Source organism: Ptychodera flava, chromosome 15 (genome assembly GCF_041260155.1).
Source record: "Ptychodera flava strain L36383 chromosome 15, AS_Pfla_20210202, whole genome shotgun sequence".
NCBI lineage: Eukaryota > Metazoa > Hemichordata > Enteropneusta > Ptychoderidae > Ptychodera > Ptychodera flava.
Genome location: NC_091942.1, coordinates 37,778,629 through 37,801,080, shown reverse-complemented (window position 1 = coordinate 37,801,080; position 22,452 = coordinate 37,778,629). Strand labels below are relative to the sequence as shown.

At 38.3% G+C, this 22,452-nt stretch overlaps 1 long non-coding RNA gene across 1 annotated transcript; it reads right to left on the bottom strand.

Annotated features, from left to right (window-relative positions):
• Window positions 1–646: 646 nt before the first annotated feature.
• LOC139152108 (uncharacterized) lies at window positions 647–3,322 on the bottom strand. Its single transcript, XR_011556554.1, has 3 exons — window positions 2,425–3,322; window positions 1,943–1,981; window positions 647–790 (listed from the first exon to the last, which is right to left on the bottom strand). It is a non-coding gene; the product is annotated as an uncharacterized lncRNA (long non-coding RNA).
• Between the last annotated feature and the right edge of the window lie 19,130 nt (window positions 3,323–22,452).

Below are 22,452 nucleotides of genomic sequence, written 5' to 3'. Positions count from 1 at the left end.
ATGTCATATTTCCTGAGGTATGCCACTTGAGTACTGCAGTTCTTTCATGTTCAAGTTCACCCTAAGAACTTTTCAATGTTTAATCTGTGAGAGGATCAGTACAATGGAGACTTTGGCTTGAAGGGCTTAGATCAAAAGGAGATATTGTCTTCAACTTTATCTAGGGCAGTTACTTTCTTGAAAACATTGATGAAACTTTCTGATTTGTCAACATCACAAATCCTTCCATGAATCACATGCTCATTTTCTTCTCTAATTTCACTAATAAACAAGACCGTTTGACCAGTCATTAGTGGTGTGACACAGTGTTACACCACCCTGATATGAACTCATCTTGCCAGAGTTAGTCACAAAAATAAATTTGTTTGTTTGCTTGTCAGAGCAGAAAAAAGGGTCAATCACACAATGTGAAACAAATTAAAGTTCCATAAGCTGTAACTTTTGAGTATTTTTCTTGTATTTTTGTCCTCCCAATGAGTTTGACAAATATATCATATGAAAAATATTAAAACTACCTTAAACACTAATTGTTGACTAATTGTTACCGGGTAATTATATATATTATAGCCCAAACATGGAACTATGTGCACGAGGGTAGGTGACCATTTGCCCGACGTATTACATATGCTTCAAATTTAATCCTTCACATTGCTGTAGTCTCCTGCCAGAAAATACTTACCTGCGGATTACTTATCATATGGTATTTCTTGTGTATTAACCTCTTGTGAATCCTCTGTAATTGCACTGTTTTACAGGTCAGTTTTTCTATTGACTTTTGCAGAGTTTGGTACTGAAAAGTAAACAGACATTTTTATCGCTTGTCCTTTTCTGATCTTTAGGAATTATACTGCAGATGCAAGAAATATAAAATACCAAACTTGATATTGAAGGCACTGTCAAATCCCATGCAGTATTCAAATATTCATAAGGAAACAGCAAGGAACTTCAGAAAAGCTGATTTAATGCACAGCAGTGTTCAAGCAGTGTATATATCCAGATGAAGTGCTGATCAAATCTCTTCACTTCCCTAGGAAGATATGAACATTGCAAGGGACATTGATAGGGACTTCTCAACATCGGTGTTTTACAATTTTTTGCATCTGCAGCAAAGGGTTACTGTCTGTAATTTCTGACAATTCTTCACTATTTTTCTTCTGTGTATCCTTGTTTATAACGTTTCTTGCTTCCTAAAATATCTAGTTTTCTGCTTGTTAATACAGGATGTGGTTGTGAATGGTCTGATTGTTCTTTTGTCCTCAAATGACTTTAAATCCAGATGTAAATTCAATTTTCAACATTAAACAGCAGTGATTGTACACAAATAAGTTGTGTTCATTGGCTAAAAACTTACACTCATCATGCTTTACAGAGTTTGACGAGAAACTACACTTGATACACAGGACAAAATAATAAAAACAGGGGAACAGTTATCGATAGTACAGCTTTACAAATGTAAATACATTTTCTGATTCCAAATGATACCGAGTTACTCCTACATGAGAATATATAGGCACTGTATAATAATATCTAGAAACTGTACAGTTGGAAATGGAACAAGCCAAATTAATTTCCATGATTAGTCTTTCATATTTTTATTCCATGTCTACCAAACATAATATCCACCATGAAAACCAGAAACCTCTTTTTCACCTCATAATTTGCACAACGATGCAATATTCTGCAACCATGCAAAAACGATGCAATATTCTGCAACCATGCAAAACACTTTACAAAGTTTGTAAGCAATGATTTGTTGGCAGAAAAGGTAAAGGGAAAGTCCTGTTGAAATACAGTGTTTTTTCATGAAACCTCCAAAAACCCATGTGCATGGGATGTGAAACAAAGAATTCATCACTGTGGCCTAATTTAAAGGATAAACTATATGTACTTATTTACAGAAAATTTACTCGTAAGTTTCTACCTCCAATATTTTCATCCTTACCTTGTTGCTCAGCCGCCTGGCTGGAACCTCTATGAAACACTAGATGAGAAAAACAATGTCTGAGGCCACATATAAAATTAACCCATTGAACATAAATCATGCACAGAATTTGAGTTGAGATGTACCAGCTCACTAATTGTTGACTAATTGTTACCGGGTAATTATATATATTATAGCCCAAACATGGAACTATGTGCACGAGGGTAGGTGACCATTTGCCCGACGTAAGGAGGGCAAATGGTCTCCTGCCCCGAGGGTACATCGTCCCTTGTTTGGGCTATAATGTTTTTATTACATGCCTCTCTTACAAATATTTAAGTACTGTACAGGTATTTACTCGACCAATTAATATGCTGCTGTTCGAGAGTACCTCAATGGCCCCTCCCCATCACAGTTAAGCTCTGTGGGACAGTTGCTGTTGTGATTTAAGTATGCCCATGCTACAAGACGGAAATACTTTTTACTTTTAAACTAGTACGCACCTTGAAATTTAAGTTTCTCCGATCACTTATAAATTAAGGTTAAGGTTTCTATTTGTGCGAGATTGATCATATCAAGATTGGTATCAAAATGAATGTAGGGTTGATCATCCAGGATATCACTAAATGGTTGAAGTAACTTCACATTGTCAAATGCAATTAACACACCATTCAAGCTGAAAGAAATAGTATTTGTTGTGTATTACTGTAGTTGCAAGAAATAATGTTGCAAGGATGTTGATAAATCCCTATCAGTTTCCCTGGCAATATTCTATGTATATTTTATTTATCAAACTTCATTATTTATTATTTCAATCCTACGGAAACAGTAAGGGATTTAAAAAGATGTTTAGATAATACAAAGCAGATGCAGTGTACATATACAGATGTAGGCCATTAATCTCTTCACTGTTTTCTTAGCAGATAGGAATATTGCAAGGGATATTGATAGGGACTTATCGTGATTGAGTAGAGCATGCTCTATTAGTCAAAATTCCTGTATTAGGGGCAATTTCACTTAATGTTACAAAACTGCTTGAAAATAAAAATAAAAATTCAAAAGCCAAAGTTTTAAATATTGTCAAAAGTTAAAAAAAATAGTAAATGAATCACAACAGTCAACACAATAGAGGTCAATCTACGTCGTTCAGGCCAACAAAATATCAGAGATAGCAAAAATATGAATGTATGGATGATAAATATATACGTTGCCATTGGCAACAACCTGACGCTACACAGGCCGCACCAGAAAAAAATCTGGATAAATCTTTTGGGCACTCAGAATTATACAGTATTTTGCAGAACACTTGTCAAGGATCTTGTTTTCCCTTCAGCGATCTTATTTTTTTCGTAAAATGCCCAATTAAATTTTGCGATCGAGAAAAATTTGGACCAAACGACAAATTTGTGTCCAGGTTGCACGATAACCACTGACTCCAAAGTACGAAGTTTTTCTTTAAATTTCCGGTAATAATCTTATCCCAATGATTTTTGTTCTTGTATTCTCTTACTTGTTACACACCAGTTACTATCGACACATTTTTTGTCAATGACACCTCAGAAATATTCAGAAAACCACTATTTTACGTGCCTGTGCGACACCGACGTCCTTTAAATCTCCCGCTGTGTTGACAAAACTGCTGGTGACGTCACAAATTTACATAGCATAGGGCCGTGACCTCTGTAACGGCCCCCTAAGAGTCATTTTATTATGATGATAGCAAAATATTATTACGATCTCACGGCTCAAAATATGAATGGAAAAAAATCACTGTTGTAATTTTCATTTATAATTCAATGTCTGCGTGTGCTACGATGGAATCCCACTTTCTGTAATTTAACTTGTAACTGAGGTACACCGGCTATGCGTTGCGCGGTAAATTCCGTTTTAGCTTACTTAGGTGGCCTCATTTGGAGTTTTCCCCTCCCTCCTGGCTTACACTAATTTGCGGAACGGAATGGGCGGAACGGAACGGAACGGAATGGCCACACGAGGGAAAAAAAATAGTTTCTCAAAATCCAAAAATTAGTCCTTGTTTTTCGGTTGTCACGCAGTGGATTTTGGAGCAACAGAAGGGAATTGTGGATATAAAAAACAGAACTTTCGTATGCATATTAATATTCGTAATTTTTCCAAAATGAAAATCGTGTATGAGACTACAGAAAATGAAGCCATCATTCCACTCTGAAACCACATCTGAATCAAAAGCTTACCTCACATATCGCACTTGATAGAGGATGCTATATAGCTACCATTATGTGTCAGCTCATTCACCTCCTATGGTGGCATGGTGCCTAGCTACCTTTCGCGGGGAGGACAAAACTTTGGCGGTGATAACCTCTGACCTCTAAATTGATACATTCCCACTGCCTTGTTGGCTTCATATTTATTGGTGCGGAGGTTGCCTGTGTCATTAGTTGCAAGAGAAAGTGTGAGACTCGTTGAAATGATTGACAGCTAAAGTATTGATTTGTAGATAGGAGAAAGAGTTGTTTATAGTCTGATGCTAGTTCATGTGCGGTGTGTGCGTACATTCCTTGCTATTTATAGTAATAAACTGGATGACGCTTTAGTAGCCAGGTTTGGCTAGTGAACGCAAACGCATAGAATCCACGTTCGCACTGGCATACACGTTCACGAGAGAAAAGTGTTTGGATTCGCAGTGAGTGTTTTCTAATTTTCCAGATTATTACAAGGTTTGACTTTTTAAGGCACCACGCAACACATCCCATCTTCCATATTCCATCTTCTGACATTCCCGTATTAAATTAACCTCAACACAAGCAGCCAGGGCAGCACAGTCGGTTAAGAATTGTTACACGGTGCACTGCGCCTAACTGCATGCCCCTTTTTTATGTCATAGGAGCAGTTCTCTATCATTAGTGCGACATCCAGGGTAAGATTGGATTCAGGGGTAGTTTCAGATATGAATTAAAGCTTTATTAATATTCGAGATTATCATCATGGGTGGACTGAAAGATTCAGTCATGTTCGGGCGCTCTGCGGTCTACGACCTCATAGACTGAAAGATTCAGTCATGTGCGGGCACTCCGGTGCCTATGACCCATACTATGAAAGTGCGTTTGGGTGACCGGTTCTTGTGGTGAGAACAGCGTTCGGCAATGCTGAGCACGTTCGGCGTATTTCCGTACAGAGCCGAACTTGGTTCCCGGAACATGAACACGACCCTGCCCCTGTACAGTCGCAGATGAGAACAAAAAGGCGGAATACAGCTGCGTGAAAATCAAATCGTGTGTAATATTGTGAATAAATGAAAAAATACTGTGTTGACTTGTTACTAACACGAAAACGACCTTTTCAACTTCACTGATACATGCGGATGATGACGATGCGCTGCTATGTGCTGTTGAAATTGAAACAAAATATCGATATGGATCTAGCTCATGCAAAAAAAAAAATACAACAGGTGCGGGGTGTTTCTTATGAAATCCTAGTCCTTATGGATCGGAACAACAATCACACGAAACTAGCTCATCGTTTCTCGACCAAAAAAAAAAACTGAAGAAAACTTGCTATGACCAGAGATTAGCAAGCAAGCAGCCATAGGAATGAACCATATCAGAGTGAGGCTATATTCGTTTGGGTGACCGGGGATGAGAACTGAAATCGGAAGCTGGCCCTCGTTGATTGTTCTTGTACCAGAACTGCTCACCCAAATGCATCCTGAGTCATAGTAAGGGTCGTAGCCCGCAGAGAGCTGGAGCGCCCTCACACGACTGAATCTTTCAGTCTACATCTCGGGTAAAAACAGGAAAAACTTCTACACATTGAAATGCATCACTTGTAGGGTTGAAAAAATAAGATGTATTCTGTAAGTCCAAAGTGGTTTAGCTCGAAAATCAAGTGGGCGAAAAAAATAGAAAGAGAAAATTAGAGAAAACTATTTTTCCCTCGTGTGGCCATTCCGTTCCGTTCCGTTCCGCTCATTCCGTTCCGCAAATTAGTGTAAGCCCTCCCGGAAGACATTTATTTTATCACCAGTCCACAAAGAAACTCTGCGCTATTTTGAATTTCGTAGTAAGTTTCAGGTGAAGACGTCTAACGGTTTACGTCCATGCATGACCTGGAAGATTACATACCGAGTGTCATCAGAGTTAGAGAGACAATCAATGAATCAAAAGGAAAAAGAACGCTGTCAACGATGTCTTTCGTTGTCGATGTTTGTGCCATCAAGCACTGCGGCGTTACCGACCATGATACAAACCAGTTTTGAATTTAATATCCCTACTCGTTAGCCGGAACAAGTACTTTTGTCGCCAAATTACACGTTACATTTTACGTCGTGTTTTTCCTGTTCAGTTGGCGGCAAGAGTCTTGAAGATAATAAACTCACGCCACTGCGGTTGGGAAAGTTCATTCGCGCGAGTGAACAAATTGTCTTGCAGCTTGACCAATGCATGAAACGTATTAAATGTCAGCGAATGGTTTGCAAATGCACTTGAAAAATTCATTCCACATTCTCGCTCAGTCCTCAACAAACTATCTTCAGAACATCAATTTCGTTTTTGTAGAAATGTTGAAGCACCCATATGATTCCACATTCTCGCTCAGTCCTCAACAAACTATCTTCAGAACATCAATTTCGTTTTTGTAGAAATGTGGAATGATAGAAGTAACAATCGTTCGTCAATCTTGATCTCTAGCTCCGGTTCTGTCGCAGCTTGACTGATTGCTTGGGGGGGGGGGGGGACTATCTCCTTGTTATTTCCGCGTATGTAACGCGCGCCCTGATTGGTCCGCCTGATTTTGGCGTTCCAACAGACTTCCGTACCACAATATAGCAACGTGATCACGCACGGGTTCGTTAGTGGAAGGCTCCTGCCTTGCTAACGACCCGTGCGGGCGGACGATGTCTATCTCCTGTCTCACTAAGTCAATCACTTTATAAAATGTACAGATCAAACACACAGTAACATTTACATATACGTCATCGTATGATACATGGGATGTAAGCATGATCACTGAGTGTTTCATAATTGCCCCTTGAAGATTACTATCAAGTAACTTTTTATATTTACTCAACAACAAGCCGACTTCGACTTTTACGAGGTGAAAGGCAAACAGGTGAACGACCTCTTGACTGTTAATTACGTAAAAACCCGAGAAGTCTTACTACAGAATTCAAAATAGCTTGGAGTTTCTTTGTGCCCCGATGATAAAATAAACGTCTTCTGTGACAAAAACAAACGTCTGTAGTGCACGCCGCACTTGTAAATTTTCGCAACAATTTAGTCAAAGTCAACTGTTCATGGTTCCACTGAACCGATCAAAGTGAAAAGCCTACGGCGATATGGATAGTGGATAGTGACGACGTGTACTTGTAAACGTGGTCGTCAGAAATCTTTTTGATTTTACAGAGTTATTTTAGTTTGATTGAAGGGAAAAGACAGGTTACAAGTCATGTTCTACAGATTGAGGTATCCAAGCCGTTCGGAGATTCCAAAACACTGGGTTTGCTGTAACTGTGATGGTCGCTCGCCGAAAGATCATTGCGTACGCGTACGTTGTCTGTTTGAAAATCGACGACGTACCTGTATGACACAAGGGCCATGGAGAACATCGGCATGGTATATACAGTGTGCAAAACAAGTAAATTGAGGTTGTGATTTAGTGCCTTTGCGTATCGCTGAACTTGAACTGCATGGTCCCCGCTGGCGGCGAGTCCATACTTCCTGTTGTAAACACCCGGAAAGCCGCGAAGCTGCTTTCATCCATTATATTGACGCGAAACGGGTCGACTTTATACAAAGCGGCTATATAAGCTTGAGTTTACAAGATATTTCGCTCGGTAAAACGTTCGTTTGCAACACGTCATCTTTTCCTTGCATGAACGTGCAGTAGGCTTGGTACCTTACGTGTACGTGGAAGTTGGGTCGTTTTTTTCGGCGTTCAATGGTTGAAAATAAACACACCAAGTTTGTTGTAATATCATTTTCTGTTTCAATTTAATATCTAATATTTTCCCTGTTCGGAAATTGGCATTGCAAGACACCCTCATACAAATGTCAGAGCTACATAGACAATCTCACAGTGGGACTGCGAACGTTTGAAAAGATTATTTTGTTGCAATTAAAACAAAGTGCGGATATTCAATTTCATCAACTTAGACGCTGTTTTTATCACCGGAGACGTTTATTTTATCACTCGGACACAAAGAAACTCCAAGCTATTTTGAATTTGGTAGTAAATAGTAAAAAGTGCCACATGACACTCTCCCTCACTTTTAATAAACAGCGTCCTCGCTGAACAACATGAAACACTTAAAAATCTTGGTAATACTTTTTCTGTTTTTTTTAGTCTTTTTGTTTTTGTCGTCTACATTTAGAATGACTCAAGCACAATCACCAAATGAAATCAAATGAATAATCGAGCAAATCGTCAGAAATCATCGCAATTCTACAAAATCGAACACAGTAAATCAATAACAAAGCCGTGCATATCATAAAGTCAGTACTCGTCATGGAACACAAGAGTGATTGAAAACATGTCCGTGAAACAGTGAGACAGTGTGAAGTCAACTCCATTCAATCTGACAATTCTCTGAAAATAAAGTCAAAACTCATCGTACATAACAGTGCAAAGTTCTTCTTTTAAAACGTGTATGAACTTAAACCGCTTTCATACACTTGACCAATTCGTCTGGTCATAGGAAAAAATACTTATAAAAACTCTTCAACATCCACAACTAAAACATAAAAGAAGGTTACATTTACACTGCAGTCTTTAAAATCAAGAAAAGTCAAACAATAGAAAACGATCACTGTTTACAACGATCACACGGGTAGAACAAAGACTTCAGAATGCAGATCAATGTACAGATCAAACACACAGTAACATTTACATATACGTCATCGTATGATACTTTTCTCACATGGGATCTAAGCATGATCAGTGTTTCATAATTGCCCCTTGAAGATTGCTATCAAGTAACTTTTTATATTTACTCAACAACAAGCCGACTTCGACTTTTACGAGGTGAAAGGCAAACAGGTGAACGACCTCTTGACTGTTAATTACGTAAAAACTCGAGAAGTCTTAAACAGTAAAAAGTGCCACATGACAGCATTAACAAAATTTTTACCTTGTTACAAATGTCAACATTTTATACAGGGAACATGGCAGCGCAAAAACTAGGCACGTCAAAACATTACCCAGGTAAATTAAACTTTCGGCTACAGTGAAAAAATTCTTCTGCGTAGTTTGAAGGAAGGCAGACGTGTGACAATCTTTCGATAAAGGCTAACCTATCACCAGAATGTAATCTATTCACTGGAGTGCCCCCGCCGATCAGAACGAAATCTCTTACTGCAGAAGTGGTTTTATAACAACTATACAACAAGTTGCTCACTGCGATTTTCGAACACGTAAAAAGAATCCAGACCTGAGGACCCCCCTGCATGAAATTACCACATGGAGCAACAATCGCAATACGACCGCAATAAAGAAGTCTTTTTTCGCAATGCCCAAATCTTGGCTTGGTTTGTGAACGATTATCGACAGCGTTGGAAATTTTTTAACAACAGTTGTATGTTTTCTCCGATCATCACCGGTAACCTAGGCGTGTACGAACGCAAAACAAAGGATTTAATTATTTTGGCCTTGTCATACAATTGATGCATTCCTTAGCTGAAGGTTGACAAAATGAGCGGCCACACCCAAAATATAGTAGGAAAATTAGATATTCGGTAAATTGAAAAAAATGGGACAACCGAACTAGTGCATTGTTGTAAATTACGTTCGTCGAAGGGAAATTTGAATGGCCTGAAAGTGCCATCCTCATCAGTATATACCAGTTTCTCATATTTCAATCTCAGATGAAGGATTTGCAATTCAAAAATTGGCCTAAAATTTAATAATCAAGATGAAGAAACCGATTTGAAAATTGACAATTAGCTCTTTTTCAATTTTCTTTTTTGAAGATGCAAATCGGTTTATTGGTTGGCCGAAATGTGCCACGGATTCTTACAGCAGTATATACCAATTTCTCATATTTCAATCTTAGACGAAGGATTTGCAATTTCAAAAATGGGCCTAAAAGTTAAGAATCAAGATGAACAAAGCATTTTAAAATTGACATTTATAGCTCTTTTTCTATTTTTTTTTTTGAAGATGCAAATCGGTTTATTGGTTTGCCGAAATGTGCCACGGATTGTGTTATAAATGATGTAACAAAATACAACCTTTGTGGAAATCATTTACATCTGCTTTAAAGCTATAGTGTCTCCTAGTGTCTCTGATTTTTCCTAAAATCAACTTAGCCTGCAATTGACACATCATTCACGCAGAATGTAGACATGTTATTCCTTACATTCCATCATGTCGCATTACGATCGAAAACCTGAAAATCGTACTTCGTACGAACCTCCGGAAACCAGCGAGTATTTCCGAACGCGTGAGATTTTTGTCAGTAACAACGACGCCTTAAACAATGAAGTCAAAATAGAGTCTTACATGCTTTTTGCGGTTCTTCTGTGCCACCGTAATGGTGCATAAATATAGACTCCCCAGCAAACTGAACAAGTGTAAATGTGTCGATTGTCGCCGAGGATTTCCGGCTCAAAGTATCGGTTCGAAACTTTGGACTTAGTTTCCACGCCAAAAAAACAATTACGGGCGACACTATAGCTTTAAATTGCGCAGGCACAATTCATTTAATTCATCGCGTTCATAATTAAATCACAAACAACTTAACAAGAAGGTAGATATTCTGAATATTACATCTTAGCACGTGATCTTAGCTCTGATTAAAACAGTCAGTTCGTGACTTTCACTTGATAAAGCCTGCTTGTCTGTTCACGGAAACACGGTTGGCGCTGTAGCATGCTAGTATTTACCAATCCTAGGTGCAATATCTTGTATCACATCGCTAATCTACACTTGAACTTCCGGTGATGAAGTAACATAATCAAGATGAGGTCATCCATTTGCCAAATCTGAGCTGTACATTTAGCATGGATGAAAACCTGATAAACCTCGAGCTCGCCGTGGTGGGACTCACGATCCAGATTAAAGCCCCGAAGAGTCTAAAACTATCTTTTTACATCGTATTCGCTGATGAAAACTGCAGATTATTTTGCACTTGGAAGTCATTTTATCATCACATGGACCATTAGATGCAAGGCATCAGCAGGACGTCGGTCACTGCCGTCATACAGGTAAGCTCTCATCGATGCATCGTCTTCAGCTAGGAGGAGACTGATAAGCAGTAAGCAATATTCCGAACAATTGCAGGATTTCCCGCCAGGAAATATCTCGCCATTATATGTTGCTTTCTTCGTGTTCTTTATCACGTGAATGGGGTTTCAAAATGGCGGCAAATTTCAAGTATACCCGTTGAAAATTATTTTTAAAGGACTCGATCTATCCGCATTGATTGCAAACGTATATTTTTTAGGGCAACGCGGCTTAATGGTTGGCGACCGGAACGTATCTCTGAGAATTTGAGGCAATGTTTTGGATTAAACTTAAAAAAAATACAGTCATAAGGGCTATGACACCGACAGGTGTTTACAGGGTGTTGATCAGACGTGGTTCGGTATAATGAGTTTATGAGTGACGAACGTTAACCTTGGCAATTTATTTGTCAAATTTGTTTGCTCACATAAAGAGGCAGTAGCTGAAATTAGTTCGACAGCGGTGAGAGAGATGCCGCCTAGATTCTCGACTCTTAAAGCGGCAACAGGGGTATTTAAACAGGATTACAGCTTTTGTTATCATTTCATGCTTGGAACTCGAAGGGGTCACTTCACATACACACCTCCCGAAAAATAGCTATATCAGAAGTTATACCACACAAAATGTAACACAACTTGGTCAGAATGACTATGAATATCTTCACAATAGATTCCCCTGGTTTATTCTCCAAACACAAAACAAATCAAGATGCCTTTTCACTTAATTTACCAACTTGTATGATCAAAAGACATGCTGGCTTTGTACAGAGGTTGCTGTCAATCACTCTGCGATACAAATGTATAGTGTAACTGTTTATTTGGCCTGGATGTTTGAATAAACACTGGGTGGAGTGCAATCCCTGGGATTGACGGTTGCCGCTTTAAAGCAGTGGGAATTAAGGGGCAACATCAAAAGTTCAATATAATAAATCTAACTTAATTGCTTAAGTTTGGCCTCAGACCCCTCCCCCACCCCCTTTCTTACTTAACTGACCTAAAATTGAAAAACTTTGCGGACTCATACCCTGTACTAATCTTTCAAAACGACGTACCAATGTACAATTGAATTACATAAAAATCGAAAACCATTATAAATTAACAAAAATACTTTTAATTGCAATCCAGAACACAACAAACACAACAACAACAACAACAACAATAAATATTTGCACATAAGTCATAGACTCTCCATAGTCGCAGCCTTGATATCGTAAAATTTGCCAAAAAGACGGTAAATCGTTTTTGACTGCACAGAAATTATTTGGCCAAAAACCCCTCACCCCAAACTTGAGCGTTTTTTTTTCAAACATCGATCTTTTGACGTCACCCTAAGGGCCCCTAAAATCGTGGGTATCAAAACGGATTTGCATTTTTCCCATAATTTTTTTAGATATTACAGTGGAAGATTGCATGTACAAGATTTTCCTCCTCTTCACAAATGTGACATTTACAATCACTTAAATTGAAAATATTTGCTAGACTTTGTGTTACCAAGCCCTGATTTTATAACTGTCTCCGTTTCAGATTGAGTATTTCGGTCCATTTCATGCTAATTTTTATCAGTTAGCCTCCAGTAAAGTGTTTTGCCGTTAGGTCGTAGGCCGTAGCCGGAGCGCCCGCACACGACTGAATCTTTCAGTCTAATATACACCGATATATTGAAAAATCCAACCAGATAACCATGAATCCATCATTTAAAAAGTTGGAAAGCAAAATCATGCTAGATTTGCATGTTTTTGACACACTATGGAAATAAATTGCGAGAATTTAGAGAGAATTACTCACTTTCTCGCTGACTGCGAGACTTTGGCGAGAAATTATTTTTTTCTCGCCCCTTCACTGCGAGAAAGGAAATTTCTCGCAATCAGCATGCAAGAATTGTATTTTCGCGCACCTCCACTGCGAGAAAGAAACATTTTCGCAACCAGCCTGCAAGAATTGTATCGCAGACGATTGCGAGAATTTCTCGCAGGTACAGTGCGAGAAATAAAAATTCTCGCAGATTCAGAAGCGAGAATTCTACTTCTCGCATGTTGGTTGAGAGAAAAGATTATTCTCGCATGATTCTCGCTGATAGCGAGAAAGCGACTAGTTCACGCTAAATTCTCGCAATTTCTCTCATATAGTGACATTTGGAAATGAAAAACGATGCAGATGAAATCAACAATAAAGTGACATTGGTGAATAACGAAAATGTATCATGCGTAAATTTTCACGATAGAAAAGCATATTATAAGTGATGTTTATCACGTGTGGAGATCATTTTCACGTCTAGGGGGTTCCTTAAATTCTTGTGACATTTTTCGATCTCACATGCAAAGATTGCAACTGTCAAGAAGTCTTTATCACTGATTGAGGATCAAATGTAACTGGTTCAACTTCTCTATAAAACACAGTGGAATATTTTTGATGACTGCATTGGTTGGAAAATAAAAAGCTCCACCACTACAAATACTGGAAATCGATTGTTTATTTCACTGCCACCGTTTATACGTGTAACATTAGCTCAGTGTAAACAGTATTCATGAAAATACGCACACTGTAGGTGAACGTCAGTCAGGCAACGATGCCCATACCCACCGCGTAAAGGCCCCGCCATGTCACAGTTCAAAGCGCAATGCATGATTCCCCTCCCCAATTTCATTTTTGCCAGTTTTGTAAAAAGTCGCGTGAGTTCAAATAGCAAACATCGTTTTCAGCCTTACCAGGCCAAAACCTGGAACACATATGAAAAAAAATTCATCGGGAGAGAACTTTTCCTTTAAAGGGGAAGTTCACTCCAGCTAACAAATGAAGCACTTGGACAAGGGTGTTAAATTGTTAGTCACATAAACTGTGTATACGGTGACGAAACAGGAGTAGGAACCGGGAGCAGGGGAGGCAGTTGCCCCTTCACTCCCCCATGCTGAAGGAAGGGGGGGGGGAATACTTTTGCCCCCCCCCAACTTTGACAACCAAAACTCTATATATCTAGCTATACTAGCCCATCTTTTACATAGCAATACGGATTTACAAAATGGCGCACTCACAACTGCATTATGGCATCTCGGAAATATACAAATCAAATATATAACGACGCACATTTCGTCGCATTACGGAATATACAGTGTAATTGGCCGAGAAAATGCAGGTGTTGGTAATTCAGCCAATCAAGCAAAGCTTTACAAAAGTCGCTGATCGTAGAAAGTAGCAAAGTTTTTGACATACTAAAGTTGAACGTGCTGTATGAGAACGTTGGTATCAGTACTGCTCGGCGCGTAAGACACGTGAACAAGCGCAGCTTTGATTTCTGTGTGACTGTCAAAGGTAAGATATAGACATGTGAATATTGTTCAACGAATAATCTTTTTTGGAGGATGTGGTTGGTCCTGAAAAGGGGCTGTTTGATTTTTTTATCAGAGTTAATCTTATTCGATATCCTAGTTCAGGAAATCAAGGAGTTTCTGCGACGCGGCGAACGTAGATTGTTTACACTCCGTACCCAGCAGCGAAATTGAAACACCGGGGCCATGTCGATAATCAATCGGCGTCGCTAGCTGTAGAGAGTGTCCTGAACTCCATTGAGTTCAGCGATTGCTTTTGAGAATTTAGGGGCGATGTCAAAAGATCGATGTTAGAAAAAAAACTTAATTGCTTAAGCTTGGGGGGGGGTGTGTGTGTTTTGACCAAATTAATTTCTGTGCAGTCAAAAACGATTTAACGTCTTTTTGGCAAATTTTACGATTTCAAGGCTGCTTTTTGTACAAATTTATTGTTGTTGTTGTGTTCTGTGTGGCAAATAAAAGTATTTTTGTTACTTATAATGGTTTCGTTTTTTATTTAATGCAATGGTACATCGGTACGTCATTTGAAAGAATTAGTGCAGGGTACAGGGTATGACTCGGCAATGTTTTCAATTTTAGGTCAGGGGTGGGGTGGGGGTGGGGAGGGTGGGGGTCTGAGGCCAAACTTAAGCAATTAAGTTAGATTTATTATATTGAACTTTTGACGTTGCTCCTTACACGGATGGCGTCGGCAGTCAGACCCCACAGTTAGAAATATCAAATCAAAGACAGAACGATGTATTTGCATTCCTGCCTTAGCCTTCATATTCACAAAAAAGAAAAAAGACTCCCTTCGCATTTGCTTCATTCAGTGACAGAAGGGTCACTTTCTTTTGGAAATTTCAAACAGTATGTTATCACCAATATTTGTTGCAGGGACTCTGTTACTTTGACACTTCATTTTAAAGTAATACACAACTCGTTGTCAAAAGAACAATGGATTTAGAGGTCGATATTTTGTACAACAACGTCATTTTAGAGGGATCTTGGGTGATACTAACCTCCTCTGCTCTCGGTACGATGACAGAAATTTCACTCGACTTCGTCTCGTGAAATTTCTTCAATCGTGCCTCCATAAGTGGGCATTTTGTCGGTACAGTCGTGATCTCTTGGCTACGCAGCGAAAAATCGCGACCTACCCAAAATAAAAACGCACGCAATTTTATACATAACTTAAGCATTTATTTCACACTTTATTCAATTTTATTGGAATTTTTAAATATGAATTCGTCCTCGGTTGATATCATGCACATCGCCTTGGTAGTCATAGATACTGAAGAGCGTCCGGTGTATCTTTTTTCTCCTCTCACATGACATATCTGCTTACGCATTAACCTCGTAAAATGCGTAATCATTTCCATGCGTAATTTCACTTTCGCACTCGATTCACGAAAATAAAACTTATGGCAGACTATCAAATTGTTCACGAACCACCTACAATGAGCGGTTCGATAAATGTCGATTTCTGATTTTAGGGAGTTACATGAATGAAAGCAGTTTGACAACTCGGTTATGTATTCAAACACATCCTAAAATCGACCAGAGAAAGCATAGCCCCGCATAGAAGCAATGTTGCGCCGTAAGAGCAACCTGCTAACACGGATATCGTCAAAACACATCGAGCGATGTGGCGGGTACAGTTATTGCAGGTAACTAAAGCAGAGTCAAGTCAAAATTTATGAGGATTACGACACAGTCTGAGTGAAAGTCCCTTTCCATGTTCAATAAAATCAAATTGTCTGCGTGGTTGTCCTTAGGGTTGCGCCTAGCTGTATATAAGTCTGTCTAGCTAACTGACTAAACGTAGGATTAGTCATCAAAATTAAGATTCCTGCGCACTATCAGTGGAAACTTCATCCGTCTGAAATCTCCGCGCAGAAAAATTAAAGGGACACTATCCTTAACTTTTCGATATTTTCAGAATCCTGGTTTTGTAAATCTACTACGATACAGTTTCTCATCCTAATCCGTGTGACTGCTGAGATGTCTTGTAATGTATGCCAAAGTTTGCGTAAACTCGAACTCTGCATTTTATGCAGCGTGAGAACTGTACACACTTTTGTTTAGTTCCTAATAAATTAATTTGATTCAATTCAATCCATTCATAATTGTACTCGACAAATACTTACACCAAGTATAGAAGCGTATTTAGTTTCACCAATTTTAGTTATGTTAATGTATTTTATTTATTTATTTATTTATTTATTTTATGTGAATTAATCACACCAGAAAGTATGCTTCCTATGCCCCTGCAAAACTATATATTTTAGCTTTACAAAAATAGTGCAGATAATAAGGGTTACTTTTTCAATGTTATACACAGGATACTTCATATGAAAAACTGTCGTTCCTAAAAACAAAACTGGACAAACAATCGACATCCTGTTATGTTACTCTCGACCTTAGTTTGTTTCAATTCATATATATGATTACATCATTCTGTTTCCTTCTGTTAAATCACATTTTCTGCAGAATATGTCTTTGCCAAAATTAAACAATCCAAGTTGTACATGACATGAGATAGTGAAAGTTCACTGTTTTCCGTTTTTGTAATTTTATTAAGGCTTTATTCTGAATATCAACACCCAGTACAAGGGGTGTCATGTGAAGGTTACACTAACAGAAAATCATGCGAGTCACCAAAAGTTCCCCTTCATTGTGGAAAGTGAAAATAAAAGAAGTCGTGGTTGTGAATTATACAGAGGCAACTCCGAGAAGGAAACTGGTGACATCATTCCAGGCATCCGTGACACGCACATCCTCCTTCAATACGGAAAGTAAAAATTAACCAAGAATACCATTGAAATATCTTTCGATATTGACGGCTGACCTCACAGGCTGTACATCTTACATTGAATTCAGGCAGATTTTGAGATGGACGTCTGTTTCTAACAATATACTTCTGTTGCGTATGATAAATGAAGTCTATCATGACATACAGCCAGGACCAATGCTTTGAAGTGCTCTCTGTTACCACTACTGATAGATGTATCACCTGACTGGCAGATAAAACTGTACCACCATTCAGTTCACACCATATACACCAAAGGATTGGTGACCTACTGCAACTCACTCAAACCGGTAAGGATGTTAACACTTTATCACTGGATCCCTGCCTTTCTCTTGGTCGTCAACCTCATCGACTCCAGAGCAGCCACAGTGTGCAAAGTGCACAATGGTACCCAAGTTGACTGCACAAAGAGAGATCTGGTCCAACCTCCATGGGACATTCCAACCGATGCCACTGACTTGGATTTGTCTGGAAACCAAATCAGATCCTTGCCATCATATAGCTTGCATAGTTTTAAAAAAACTGCAAAGTCTAAATCTATATAATAATAAAATCCAGCATATTGGGTCTACCTCATTGCGTGGACTACATCGCCTCCTTAAGCTAACATTAGAATTAAACAAAATCTCCATGGTAGCCCCGAAGGCATTTAAGGACTTGTCTAACCTACAAGAACTTGATTTATCACACAACAACCTTACTGCTATATCTGATGGTGTCTTCTCATCTCTTGAAAATTGAAACTGCTCCGTTTTACAAATAATAAACTAACGACCTTACCTACAGGCACATTTCAAGGCTTAGTAAATTTGCAAATACTTTTTCTGGATCGCAACAGCCTAATAGATCTGACAGAAGGAGTATTTCAAGATCTTAAAAACCTAAAGTCAATCACCCTTGAAGACATTAAGATGTCATGTTTTCCAACTCAGGCACTTCACAGTCTTAACTACGTAGAAGAAATAAATTTCAGTCAGAATACTGTTGATGTAAACTGCAGTGATATAAACCTGAAACATTTTCAACACCTTAAGACACTTCGAATGTATAAGTGCCAACTTCAAGATGCAATCATCAAGAATATCATCTTTGCTGATACAGCGCCTTATGTCGTCGACCTATCCTCTAATAGTATTACATCTGGTGATCCAGGCACATTCACTTCATTGAAGAACGTCACAAACATCGATCTGAAATGGAACAGGATAGATACCGATTCCCTAGAAAAACTCCTCTATGATTTTAACAACTCCGCAATAAGAAGGCTTAAGTTGAGTTTTTCAGCTGAAGCGCAATCATCAATGGGCTTGACAACATTGAAAGGCTTAAAGGAAACAAAATTAGCAACACTTGAACTTCACCTAGACCATCTATCATTTCTGCCGAGTGGTGTGTTTCAGTGGTTGCCATTCTTGGAAGACCTGAACTTGGGACTTAATGCGCTACGCCATATTGCCACTGACGCATTCCTTGGTCTGCATAATTTGAAAACACTGCGCCTTAATAAACAACCAGATTGAATCACTTCACTGGGCATTCAGAGGATTAAACAACATAGAGATGATTGATTTGAAAGGAAATCGTCTTCACAATATGACGCAGCTACTGCAGGGCATGGATATACTCTCAACTTTGAAGTTTCTCAATATCAGTCACAATGAATTCGCGGGCCAAATTCCACCAAATATTTCTGACAAATTGCCATCTCTGGTAGAGCTGGACCTTTCTGATAACAGTTTCACCTCATTTCACCATGACAGTTTTAATTCATTGATACATCTTGAGAGACTGTTAATACCTAACAATAACATAAAAAACCTTGCCAGAAGAAGTGTTACTCCCTTGGTTTCACTCAAGAAACTTGTACTCAATGGCAATGTTGCTCTGGCTGTTGATCAGCGCGCGCAGGAAATGAGGCCATTTAGAAATTGCAAAAACTTGAAAGAACTAATGCTGCCATTTTACTTTGCAGGATTTTTGCACCTAGAAGATATTCCAAACCTTCAGCATTTGCATTTTGACAATGCTAACTTCGAGTACAGTACTCACTCAGTCAATATTAAAATGTTACTAGACGTATTAGGTCCACTGACACTCAATAAACTACGCATTGCAAACATGGAGATAAGCAGTTATACCGCTGGTACACTAATAAAAAGACAGTTTGTCTCCATACAAAAATTATCGCTCTTTAATGTAAAATTTAGAGGGACGTCAGATGCAATATTCTTCATTTCGTTATTTCCTAATGTAAAAAGTTTATCTCTGTACTCAGTCTCTGGCATAACAAGCTTAAATCATCTGCCGGCAACTACGAAATTGGAGTATTTTTACCTCACTTCATTTGATGGCCAAATCACAGATTTAAGCGCAGAGTTTTTGAACGCTCATCACAGTCTTCAAGAAGTTTCAATATCTACGATCAGCCTTGACTGTTCTGCCTGTAAAATGAAAGATTTCCTCGACTGGGTCAAAAGTGATAAAACTGGCAAACTAAAAGTGTCAAATTGCAACGTTCCAAATAAGGTGCCCGTTTACAATTTAGATTTAGGTATTGAATGTAACCGAGCCTTTATTATATCAGTGCCAATTATTTGTGTTGCTGTTTTTTGATTGTATGTATTGTGCTTGGTGTTCGCCTCAGATGGCATGTTAGATACTTAGTATTTCTTGGGAAGTTGAGATGTGTGGTTATCAGCTTCAAATTAATGATGACAATGATCAGCACAAAAACTTTGATGCATTTGTTTGTTACAATGAAAATGACAGAGAGTGGGTGTGGCAACACTTGGTTCCTAATTTGGAAAATGTTGACCCGCCAAATTTCACTCTCTGTCTCCATGAACGCAACTTCATACCCGGTGTTGATATATTTGAAAATATCCTGGATAGCATTGAGAAAAGCCACAAAACTATGTTGGTGCTTTCCCCACACTTTGCCCAGAGTGAGTGGTGCTATTTTGAGATGAGAATGGCACAGAACTGTCTGTTTGATGACAAACGGGATGTTCTCATTCTGGTGTTATTGGATGAATTCCTGATGATGTAATGCCACGAGTTTTGCGTAAAATGTTAATGACAAAGGAGTACATTACCTGGGCAGACAATGGAGCGGCGAGAAGACTTTTCTGGGAAAAATTGAAAGTTGCTCTGAGGTCAGAAAACAGGGTCAATAGGGTGGCAAATATGTAAATTTTAGGTTTGTGGAAATATTTTCTGAGATCAAATCTTTCATTATATTTCACCTGGTGTCGAACTCACACCTACCGCAACGAATCGCGTAGGCAAAATTCCACCTCCTAAAAGGTGGTTCAGTATCAGAGTAAGTTGGTATAATTTCGTACGTGAAGCCATTACACAAACTAAGAACGAAGTGATGAAACAAGAAGCTATGAAGGCAAATTAAAAAAAAATATTTTAATAAAATGATGAAACAGCAGTAAAAAGAGTTAAAGAAACACATTTTGCTGAAGGTATATTTTGAAGAATGTATTGTCAAACTCCCCTGTACAAAGCAGGTACCTCCTCTCTGCAGATACATTAATGCATTTTTTTCATTTATCAACCGAATTTTAATCGCTTGGGAAATACTAACGATCTCTTTTGTAAGCGTGGTATACATGTTCACGTGTGGGATATTTGTATTCTAAACACTTTTTGTTTATTTCACTATGTGGTTGTACAAGTCACGTATTTACCTTTGGTAACGCTTACAAGAAAAGATATATATAAAAATTTGTGTAAAAATCTCCGTTTGGGGCATATTATTGAAAAGTACTGAGTTTGAAGGGATAATGAGAACGACCCTTTCAGTAGTTACCACAGTATGCTGTTTCATTGAATAAACAATATTACCCTTATAGGGGGCATATGCCTGTTTTTATATCTTGTATTTAGATTGCAAGTAATTAATTTGTATGTTGCTTCTATCGGGAATTTAATCATGCAAACTGAAATTGAACAGTTCACAAAAAAATTAGAGCCAAATGTACAGCTTGGGTTCTCATGTCTGCTGAGATAAAGGATATCCCACAACGGTATGTCTCCTTGTTCTATATAATACAGCTAACGTCTGTCACTTCTTGGTATTTTACAAGTGGCAACTCTTGAAAATGTTTGTGTGAATCGATAAAACTTCATTTCATTGTATAATTTAAAAAACGTTTTGAACAGTGATCTGGTAATTTTGTAACTTGAGCTGCCTGTTGATATTCTCAACTCAGCAATTTCCTTCATGGACAAACAGCCATTTAGTTGCAATGTGTATCTATGTATTTAATGGCTTTGTTTTAAAATGCCTGCTTGAATATGGGTATTATTAGTCTGTAGAATATAAAGAAAGCTTGCTGATTCTATTCATTTAAGTCTTATTAGTATTGTACTATTGTGTATTTCATCTTTTGAGGACAAGTAGTTAAATCAATATAAAGGCAAAATGTAAACAATGTCAATTGTAAGAGGATTTTAGTGGGTTTAGAACATACCGAGGAATGGCCTTTAATTTGTAGCAACTTTCTAAGAATTTCTGCGTTGTGTAATTTGTATATGTTTTTAAGTGTTGTACTTCCTAATAATTTTTAAAATGCGTGGTATCCTGCTCGTCAACAACACCTACATAAGTGTCGTGACTGTGTCTCTGTCGAGAAATACATTCGGGTCGACAGTTCAGTTTTCGGATTTCAACAATAACGATGCTAAGCCACCCCTTTTGGTATTGTCGAGACGTTAAATACTGGACATTCACCAAGCTGTATGGAATCGAATTATAGACTCTGTTTTTGCCATGTCCTTTGAGTGAAGGATTCGGAAACAAGAAAAGGTTATTAACATATAAAGGGATTTTTAAAGATGCATGCTTCCTAATTCTAATTTTCTTAGTGTGCTGTAAAGTAATTTTTGGAATCACCAATGTGATTTGACACAGATGTAATCATGGTTGAAAAACATCTCACACACAAGGACCTGGGATAAGTATTATCTCACTCATTTAGGAATATACTGTCACACACACTCGTCTATGCCTCATGCGAGACAAAATATCCGCAATTTGTGGGAGAAATCTTATCCTAAATCATTTTGGGTGCGAGATCCTATTACACAGCTTATTCATTACGTTCTTATGTTGATATATGAACTTTTGATTTTACACTGTGAGACACTTGGCAATAACAGGAAACCCTTTGCTAACCCTCTTCCTGTTCTGTCGAGTAAATCTGCCATTGT